This window comes from Mytilus edulis, chromosome 3 (assembly GCF_963676685.1).
Source record: "Mytilus edulis chromosome 3, xbMytEdul2.2, whole genome shotgun sequence".
NCBI lineage: Eukaryota > Metazoa > Mollusca > Bivalvia > Mytilida > Mytilidae > Mytilus > Mytilus edulis.
This window is the reverse complement of record NC_092346.1, coordinates 70754890-70766812: the sequence shown is the minus strand read 5'-3', so window position 1 is coordinate 70766812 and position 11923 is coordinate 70754890.

The following is an 11923-nucleotide window of genomic DNA, read 5'->3' as shown; positions in this document are numbered from 1 at the left end:
ATTTTTTGTGTGACCATGAGCAATTATATTTTAAAACATTTGGTTTGTCCTGCGCGAATGTACAATATACTTGTATCGTGTTGAATATTTCTATATAGATTAACTTTACTTAGATGCACACTGAGCGAAATAAGATTGAGAAGATACAATTTTAATATGATAAAGGCAAGCTTGTATGCTAGATTTAGATACCTGGAGTAATTCTTTGATATGGTAATATTAAAATATTGCTTTTCTGTCTTTTTCAGAAACAGTCAAATGTGTCTCCCTTAACAAACTTATCGACCCACTTTAAAATTATAAATGGTTTTCCACAGCTTAATTTGTCATTGTCAGAATACATATTTTTTATATCTGACTGATAAGTTCTGTGAAGTTAACGTTTATTTGATTCAGATTTATTTTCCAAATACTCATTCATCCAAACCAAAGATCAATTTCAGTTCTGTTATGTAATCAAAGCTTAAGTTTCTAAAAAAAAAGTGTTTAATCACACTTTTAATGAGGGAAAATCAGTGCATATTTGTTTTTGCAATATAAATTTGATAGTACTAAACTTTATATTATTGATACCAATTTCCGTAAATCCAATACGACCCGTGATTAATTATCCTCATCTGTCCATTTGATGTTCAAATGTACTTTCTATTACAGGGGATGTCTTGCACATGGTTAGCAACTCTGCATAAATTTTTCTACATATAGCAAAGGATGAAATGTGCGTTTAGTGTGAAGTTTGTTTTAAATGAACTAATACACATTCCGGTTTAGGGTCCGGCAGAAGCCCGTCACAAGCTGCGGGATTTTCTCGTTGTGTTGGAGAACAATTGGTGATCATAGGAAAATGTTTGCTCTAATTACAAAACTTTCAAGCAAAGACTGAAGCAATCACATGTTAAACGGAGGACTTCGGGAAAGTCCTGAGAGCCGGTATCATTGCTTCGGAAGGTGCAATTTACACTATGATGAAGTTGCGTTATGATTTCTGAATCACACTTCCTTCCACCTTCCATTCACTGCAGAAAACACACGTTCAAGCAAAGGGTGGTCCTATAAGTGTCTTTGGGGGTTATTTTTGTAGTTGTTGTGCTGTCTCAATGGCATATACCCAACATTTTCTTTCATGGATGTCACAGAAAGTCCTTTTTTGTTTCAAAATACGCGTATTCCTTCTATTAATATACATATAAACAGAATGTTCTTGTTTCTTCTGCCTTGCAGACGTCAAATTCGGGTAGAAAATTAGAAAAGAAAATATATATATGTTTGTATGTTTGAGGGGATAATAAATTTCAAGTTACGCGGTGAAAAAAGAGTTACTGTATTGTGCAATTGATGAAAAACCTGGAATTACTCATTAATTCTCTAAAAACACCGAATCCAGAACAGTTGTGAATTGTTCAACAGGGACTGCCAATGATCTGTCAATAGCACAAGATTCCATAAATGACACAAAAATTGAAGTGACCACTGTCATGATAACTAACTTTAAAGAAGATGATAACTTTTTACAAATCTACTTACCCTCCCCTTTTTATCCTTATAAGTAGAAAAATGAAAAATACATAAAAGAAGTAAATGTTTACATGTATAAGAGACCGAATTTCCAACGACGGACGCCTGAATCATTAAAGTACATTTCGGGAATAAAAGAACAGTTATTGCAGTGGCATTTTGCCAATAAGTATCACTTGAAATGTTCAATTGATATTTGATTCTGATCAAACGTTAACCATTAATGACAAAAAAGAGATGAGTAATCTTACAAAAACCAATAATAGATATCTAGAATTTAATTATTTTCACCAAAATTCTAAACAAACGTCAGGTGTCATCTGATAATTTCATTAACTGTGTTTTATTCAAACATTCAGTGTCGCCAGCACTCTAAATGGAAACGGGATGTTTTGGGAAAGGATTAAATAATAATTTCCTTTTATTTTATTATTTTCGAGTTTTAATATACTTCCATGTGCTTTCTCAGTGTACACCATTGTAACATGGTGTGTTACTATTACAGAAATTATTATTGCATTTAATGTTTAAACATGCAGCAGGTTTTTAAATAATACATCGCATGATGTTCAAAACAACTTAATGTGTTTGATAATTTTTTGTTCAAAAGTAAGTTGGTCAGTCTGATTCAGTATAACATTTTTTGTTTTATGTTTACAGCACTGAATAGATACCTCTTCTGTGGACCATTAGTCCACGAGGGTATTATCAGTTAAGTAATCAGTACTTTGGTGAAAACATTTCCAAAATTATCCGTTTTTAAATCTTCAAATTGTAAATCAATGGTTCAACTCTATCAGGCAAAGATTACCTTAGATTGATTTGGTTATGTTTGGGGTCATTTTTATCATGTAACCTTTCAACTGTTTCTGTTCTTTTACATCCTTGGCTTTCGCATATTCTGCTTTGGGCGTTCCTGGTGAAGATAAATAAAAATAAGCGCTTACTAGGGAACATTACATCTATAACGTGTTGTTTCATTTTTTACAGCACAAGGTCGATACATCTGCTGTGGGCTATAAGTCCATGAATGTAGCTATCATCAGCTCTGTAGTCGACTCGACATAATTTATAACAACTTTTTCTAAATTTGTCCGTTTTATAAATTTTGAAATTTAAAGAACTGAGGTTTAAACACTCTCAGGCAAAGTTGACCTAAGGTTGATTTGGCTATTTTAGGTACTTTTGGTCATAAAGCAGAAGTAGAAGAAATGAAAAACAAACAAAAAACATAAAGAAAAAGAAATGAGAGTATTTACAAGTTACCAATAAAACAACACAGATAATTTTTTTTTTTAGTATTCCTTATAAACTTTAATGAAATAAAACTTTGGATGCAGTAAATTATGCATGTTTGGTTTGATGTTACAGTTATTCTGAATATTTGGTTTGTTTTTGTTATTGTTGTTTGTGTTCTTAATTGAGTTATCATAAACTTGTTAAGAACGTTTGATGTTTTCATAAAAATTGCTGACTATTTCCCTTTTACACACAAAAAAAAACTTCATTCAGGTACCATTTTTTATGACCTGATTTTTACTGTATGTACATACTTGTATGTGTTACCTTTTCTTCTAACCGAGAATCAAAAGGAGACTTGATGAGTGTCTAAATAATCAGTTTTACTCGGTCGTAAATTTATGTGTCTGTCCCATGTAAAGAATCCCGACCGTCATTGTTTTCAGTAATATTTCAGATTTTCGTCTTGACAATTGGTGGTGGGGTTAAATGTCCCTTAAATGTGATGACAGATGTTATTGTCATTATTTTAAAGCCCCTGTCATTTCTTTTTATCGACATTAAAAGAGGGACGAAAATTAACAGAGGGACAGTCAAACTCATAAATCGAAAATAAACTGACAACGCCATGGCTAAAAATGAAAAAGACAAACAGACAAACTAAAGAATAAGCAACACGAACCCCACCAAAAACTAAGGGTGATCTCAGGTGATCCGGAAGGGTAAGCAGATCCTGCTCCATATGTGGCACTCGTCGTGTTGCTTATGTGATAACAAATCCTATGCTAACAATAATATGTCTATATTCAAGCTTATTCGAGCGTCACAGATGAGTCGTATCGTAGACGCAAATATAAAATTTCAATCCAGGTATCTATGATAAGTTTGTTTACAACCACTTGGTCAATGCCACTGGTGATGGTGTTTTAATTCCCCGATAATATCACAAGCCTAGTGGTTAGCACTTCTGTGTTGACTTTAGTTATCATTGATATGTTAATAATTATAAATAACTGTTTACAAAACTTTGAATTTTTGAAATAATACTAAGGCTTTTCCACCTCAGGAATAGATTAACTTAGCTGTGTTTGGCCAAACTTTTAGGAACTTTTGGTCCTAAATGCTCTTCAACTTCGTACTTTATTTGGCTTTTTTACATTTGTGTTATTTGAGCGTCACTGCTGAATCCTTTGTAGACGAAACGCGCGACTGGCGCAAATATAAAATTTCAATCCTGGTATATATGATAAGTTTATTTACAACCACTGGGTCGATACCACTGATGGTGGAGTTTTAATTCCCCGAGGGTATTATGAGTCCAGTAGTCAGTACTTCTGTGTTGAATTGAGTTATCATTGATATGTTCATAATTATAAATTAACTGTTGAATTTTTGAAATAATACTTAGGCTTTTTTTTCTACCTCGGGAATAGATTACCTAAGCTGTATTTGGCAAAATATTTAGGAATTTTTGGTCCTCAATGCTCTTCAACTTCGTACTTTATTTGGCTTTTTACATTTGTTTTATTCTAGCGTCACTGATGAGTCTTTTGTAGACGAAACGCGCGTCTGGCGTAAATATAAAATTTTAATCCTGGTATCTATGATGAGTTTATTATCTTCAACTTCGTACTTTATTTGGCTTTTTACATTTGTTTAATTCGAGCGTCACTGATGAGTCCTTCGTAGACGAAACGCGCATCTGTGGCAAATATAAAATTTCAATCCTGGTATCTATAATGAGTTTTAGTTTAAACATATTTATTTATAGTGGATTGGGAAACAAGTTTTTTCAACTTATATTAATCCCTTTCCACTTTGCGGGTGCGAGTGCTGCCTTGTAGCGGCATTAGCCTGCTCTTTTTCGAAATCTACAAGGGTGTCTTTAACGTGCAAGAGATATGGCTCTCTCTAAACACGGGTCAGCCATTTATCGTCCCCTTCCGACGGACTATCATCGTTTCCTCAAGACCATACTCGCAAATGGTGTCAAGGGAGAGCCGAAAATTAAGTCCCTGAAATTTTCATCCCAGACGGGAATCGAACCAGGAACCTTTGTGTTAGTAGTCCGATGCACTAACCACTACACCACGGCTCTCATATAATGAGTTTTGAGATCGTATGTCAGCCTTTCGACATATGCAAAATTTGCACACAACGTATCCCTCTGGTGAATAGTTGTCCTTATCTTAATAATAACCAGACGGAAAGTGTATCGATTAACTTTTCAATGTTGATCTTTGTAAACCGAAATCATCCCTATTAGTTTTGAAAGCTCCAGCAGTTGTAATGCGGAATTAAAACATAATGAGAAACATCTGACTAGAAAATAAGATCAGTAATGTATTAGTGCAACACAAATGAATAAAAAAAAGTTAGCTTAATACTAGATACAAAAGTGCTAATACTTATTAGTACTTATTAATTCATTATTTAATGACACAATAAAATTTACAACTTGAAAAAATATATTTTAATATAGGATGCAATTATCCGGGAGTAAAGAAGACGAGAAGTACATAGCTAAACTGTATACTAATTATATATATATATTATTAACAAGAGTGCACACAGTGAAATGTCTCGCCTTCTTTACTAATCATTGATACTATGTTGGTAGTCATAAATAATAAATCTTTACAATAACTATCACATAAAGTTAACATGATCCAAGAAAATGAGTTCAAGGTCATATAAACCAAAGCAAGAAATGCATGCATTTCTTACAATCATTCAATACACTAAATATAGTTGACCTATTGCTTATAGTTTCTAAGAAACAGATTTAACCAAGAAAATTTAACGTTGACTAACAAACTATGAAAATGAGATCACCGTTAGATGAACCGTACCAGGCAGACATATTCAGCTTGCAATTCTTGCATACAACAAATACAGTTGACCTGTTGCTTATAGTTTAAGAAAGACAGACCATAACATAAAAACTTAACACTGAGCAATGAACCGTGTCAAGGTCAAATAAAACCTGCAAGACTGAAATGAACCAACTATAGTTGACCTATTGCATATAATATTAGAAAATAAGACCAATACTCAAAAACTTAACTTTGACCAGTGAACTATGAAAATGATGTTAAGGTCAGATGACACCTGCCAGTTGGACATGTTCACCCTACAATTCTTTCATTCACCGAATATACGAGATCTATTGCTTATAGTATCTGAGATATGGACTTGACCAACAAATTTTTACCTTGTCACTGATCCATGAAATGAAGTCGAGGTCAAGTGAAAACTGTCTGACTGGCATGAGGACCTTGCAAGGTACGCACATACCAAATACAGTTATCCTATAAATCAAAATAAGAGAGAAATTAACATTAAAAAACATTTTCACTTTTTTTCAAATAGTCACTGAACCATGAAAATGAGATCAAGGACAATGGACATGTGACAGATGGAAATTTCGTAATATGATGCATTTATAAATAAAGAATGAAGCGTCCAGGTCTTCCACCTACTAAAATATAAAGCTTTCAAGAAGATTTCATTAGATAGATCATTATAACGTTTAAAGAACATTCATAGAATGTTCTAAATAGTAAGTGTTTATATCTGAACCAGACAAAAGCGTGTGCGCTATTGTTATCCATGTCACATGAGCTATGTATTCTTTCGATATTTTAGCGATATGGTTCAAGTTACAGCATGATCTCTATTTTGATATTTTAGCGATATAGTTACAGTAGTCAACTGAGGATGTCACATGCACTATGTATTATTGTGATATTTTAGCAGTAGGGTTACAGTAACTCACTCATGATCGATGTTACATATCGACATTTGAGCAATATGGTAAATAAAGGCAGCGGAAGTATACCTGTCTTAAAAGTCAGTTGAGAGAAATCAAATCCGGGTTACAAACTAAAACCAAGGAAAACTACAGGATGTAAACAACTAAACAACAGACACTGAAGTGCAACAAAATACAAACGACAATGCAAAATATATATAACGAACTACTAGATAACAACTGCCATATTCCTGACTTGGTACAGGACATTTTAAGAAACAAATGTGGGTTGAACTTGGTTATGTGGCTAGACAAACCTCGCGCTTAACGGCAATGTTAAACCTACCACTAAAATGACATTATTACATGACGGAAATACAGTACAATAAATGCAAGAAAAACTCAAGACAGCGAAATACATTAATAAATAATATATTATAATACATTTCTTCCAAATCAGACTGTCTAAAACAAATAAATCATGTGCACAAAGTTGCTTTAAACTAAAATCAAACAAATGAACTGGATGGATAATTATCTTTATTTTACGTACGAATAGAAAATAAAAAATTTAATCACAACTATAAACGATAAGACTCAAAACAATATCCGATCAAAATTACAAATAAACTTCGAAACTAAATTCATGAACGCCAGATAAACAAATACAGAGACACGTTTTATATTCATGCGAATTCACAAGAAAAAAGTCATCTTCGGAAATAGTTCACGTTCGACGTAAATGGTAAACCACAACCGAAGAATTTGAAAACATGTCTTGAGTTAGTTTAGACACATACACATCGTGTGGATCAACCAATTCGTGATGGTGTCCATAACATTTACGGAGTGTCATTTTTAATCTTTCCTCCTTTTTGTTGGAGTAGTTTCTACGTAAGGCGCAACCTCCTGTTTATAAATTCCGTTTAGTTGTTTAGTTGTTTAGTGTGAACATGCACGAGCATAACGTATCAACTGAGATATGTAAACACCATACGATGAATACGGGTATGTTACTGTTGATAAATGGAAAATTGATAATTAATTGGAAAATTGAAATCGTCCCGTTTGTCAAAGATTTTATTGTGAAGCACTCCTTATAGTAACAGTAGTATTCTTAATTTTAAGTTCACAGGGACATGTGAGATGTAAGTACTGGCTGAAATATGGGTAATTCAGTTATAAAACATCATAAAAAAAGTAAAATCACAAAAATACTGAACTCCGAGGAAAACTCAAAACGGAAAGTCCCTAATCAAATGTCAAAATCAAATGATAAAACACATCAAACGAATGGACATTATAGAATTTCGCAAGGTGCATTTTTTTAGTCTTTTAGAAGGTTCTGAATAAATTCTGCTTCATACTAGCACAAGAACAAATCGGCTAGTATGGGTGCATAATTATTACCCATTAGTATACCGACTGTCTGTTGAAATGTCAATCCTCCAAATTAAACTCAACAAATATATTGTCGATCAAAAAGTCCAGCGTTTTAATGATATCATCTTTAGTATATTTTCTGGTAGAACCAATGTGGTTCTTCACAAAATAAAAGTTATTATAACCCAAAACAAGAAATTATATCTACGATTCCAATTTTTCTTCTTTTTTTTTTTTATATAGAAAAGGCGCTGTTTAATGATATGGTGATCTTTCAATTGGGCATGGGGAATAGTAATTTAAAACGAAGGACTTAATGTTGCTGCAAATATGCAGAGGTTGTGATATAAGATTTAGTAGATCTTTAGAATTTTTGAGAATTCACATCAGATTAATACCACTGATAGAATATATCTCATCACAATATGTTTGAAGGCCATCTTTTATTGTAATAAGATTTTGATTTGATTTTTGTGTTTTTAACGCCACTTTTAATCACCGCATTTGGGCTATTTCGTGGCGGCCAATTTTTTTTTTGGTAGAAGAAGCCGGAGTATCCGGGGAAGACCACCGACCTTCGATAGGAAAACTGACAATCGTAGTCAATTAAAATAGGAGTCGAGTATCATCCGCGCGAGCGGGGTTCGAACTCACAACCTCAGTGTTGACTTGCTCGTGATGACAGTATGATCGGAATAACTTTGATGTATTCAAAGTGTCCAGTTCTGGTTCGTCTGCTTCAAGCTGAACAGTAATTGACTTATGATTTCACATGATATATGCATTTGTTTTGAATTCTATCGATATGATTATAGCAACTTACTCATGATGTAAAATCATCCATGTATCGTTTCGATATTTTAATGATATGTGTACAGTATCACGGGTGTCATTCGGTTTATCGAGAGAAATGATCGTGAAAGAATATCTAACGGCGGTCAAGTATTGAGAGACGATCGTGAAAGTTCTGGTAACGGATCGTGAAAGACATTTAATGTACATTCTAGTTCAGAATCTTTGAAAAAATCGCTTAATTATCAAAACGCGGAAAAAATCCGAACAAAAAAATATGTCTGTTAAAATGGTTTAACTTCCTCAACATAATTGTGAAAGAAGATAAAGAAAATATGAAGTACTTTTTGAAAAAACACAAAAGGCGCAATGCGTGTCTATGAAATTAATTACAAATAACACGCTTTTAGTACCTATAATGGTCATATTTCAGAATATCATGATATATTTGAAATTTGTTCTTTGGTGTATCTGAAAGTACAGTAAAATTAAAGTATGTTCTTCCCTTAAAAGCGTTAATTTGTTTATGAAGACCTTGAATTTGTTGAATTTCCATCAAACTTGATCGTGAAAGATCAGGCAACGTATTATTTTGATCGTGCAAGAAAATGCTTGACCAGACTTAATACTAGTAATCAGAAATCAGTATTTCTTTAACCATTTGATAAACCTGCAACTGGTTGAAGCCTGTAACTATTTTGATAAGGATGAACATTAAAGATGTACAGATCTCTACAAATATCCCGTACACCAAATAAATGTGTTCCGATCCTTACAGTGCCTTAGAAACTGACAAATGTAAAAGTTATGCTTGGCCAATTAATTCGGAACATAAGGTCAAAAGTATATGAACCCTGACCGACAGCCAGACATAGACATCTTACTATCATTTTATATATCAAATACAATTGACATCACCATTGTCATATATGAAACATGCAGATAGACATGTATACCATACACGAAATACCTTGGCGCTATAGCATTCGGGTATATATCCAAAAGGACAAAACAACATAAAACAAACATTGCCGAATGATGCATGATAATGAGTTCGATGTTAGTTGAAACCTTGCAGAAGTCGAAAATGTACACCTTACAATCATAACAACAACACTGGATTGTTTTTTCGGCGTTTTGTCATCCATTGTCTTTTATTATTGCAGTACTGTTATTTCTTTTCATTTTCTGAAAATATTTATACTTTGAAATGCTTAAACCTATTGAGGATGTTGACCAATCTAGCTTTTCTCAATACCAATAACAAATATTAATTATCATATAATTGAAGAATAATTTGAACGTCTTCGTAGCATCAGATCTTTCACGATCCTTTTCACGATCTTCAAAAATGCGGTACGTCATCTTTCACGATCCGAAAAATCAATTTTGTGTAAATAGTTCTTTATTTACCAAGTTTCAGATTATATTTATACAAAATAACTATGAGAACCATTTGATTAATTCAAATAGAATGCCCTTACTCGGATAAAAGTAGTTTATCTAGTCGAATTTGTGAAAAAATCGTGTTTGTTTACATTTTTTATGTCATTGAAATGTCGAGAAGCAATCTGCCTTTTGTTGTTTTGTAAAAACTATGTACTTTTGAAATTGGATATTCTTACATACTGATCATAATGTTAAACCATTTTGACAGACAGTTTTATTTTGTCGTAAATTTGTCTGTGTAATTAATTAAATTAGAATATTTACTGATCTTTTATATGTCCTCTCGATTAAATGTCTTTCACGATCCGTTACCAGAACTTTCACGATCGTCTCTCAATACTTGACCGCCGTTAGATATTCTTTCACGATCATTTCTCTCGATAAACCGAATGACACCCGTGAGTATATAAATCATGATGTAACATAATCTATGTATTATTTCGATATTTTATCGATATGGGCACAGTAACTCAATCATGATGTAACATAATCTATGTATTATTTCGATATTTTATCGATATGGGTACAGTAACTCACTCATGACGTAACATAATCTATGTATTATTTCGATATTTTAGCGATACTGGTAGTTACTCACTCATTATAATTGTAATATGATATATTTATTAAATCGATACTTTATCGATATGGGTGCAGTAACTCACTCATGATGTAACATAGTCTAGGTATAATTTCGATATTTTAGCGATATTGGTACAGTAACTCACTCATTATGTAATGATACATGTATTATTTCTATATTTTACCGATATGGGTACAGTAACTCACTCATGATGTAACATAATCTATGTATAATTTCGATATTTTAGCGGTATTGGTACAGTAACTCACTCATTATGTAATGATATATGTATTATTTCTATATTTTACCGATATGGGTACAGTAACTCACTCATGATGTAACATAATCTATGTATCATTTAGATATGTTAGCAATGGTTACAGAAATTGACACATGATGAATGTACTTTTCTGTATTTAAGCGTTATGGTTATAATAACATACTTATGATGTGAAAGATGTTTAAATCTGTAAGTTATGTTGTGATCTAGACATTATTTTGAGAATTTAGGTGGATATTTAGGAATACCAAACCATTGTGGCCACGGAGGTATCACAAATAAAATAAAAGAAGCAATTATTATCCTAAAGAATGAAATTTGCTAGGCATGCCAAATGTAGGGGTAATCAAGAAAAAAGAAAACACATTAAAATCCAAAGTTTTTGACATCTGAACTTTCACATAGAAATAGAACTATTGGAATATTCAGCAGCTGGGTCGACATTAATACATGTCCCAACAGGGGACAGAGTGTACCAATAGATCAGTCATTACTAAAATAAACAGTTGTCCGGCTTTATATAGTTAATATAATGTGAAGGAGAAATTGGTGATTTGATCATGATGAACATCGCTATTTATCATTAATGTGTAGTTCAGTTGAACATAGTCAAGTTAAAATATGAAAGATAATATGACCTTATCAGATTTAACTGTCAGTGAAAAAGGAACCAAATCAATGTGCAAGAACAACTTGGTGTAATACGTTATACCCTTTCTACCACAGAGTAGTGTAGGACATTTACTTGTTGAAACCATGATAGAATTTTTATACTTTGAGATGTCCACGGAGTGCAATTTATTTTTCTTTGATAATGTATTTGATATGCAAGATTCTGAAGGTGAATTGAATTTCTATATTTGAGCTCTCCACACTAAAACAGAGATTCTAGCTCTTTGAAAGACCATTCCATATCGACACACAGAAA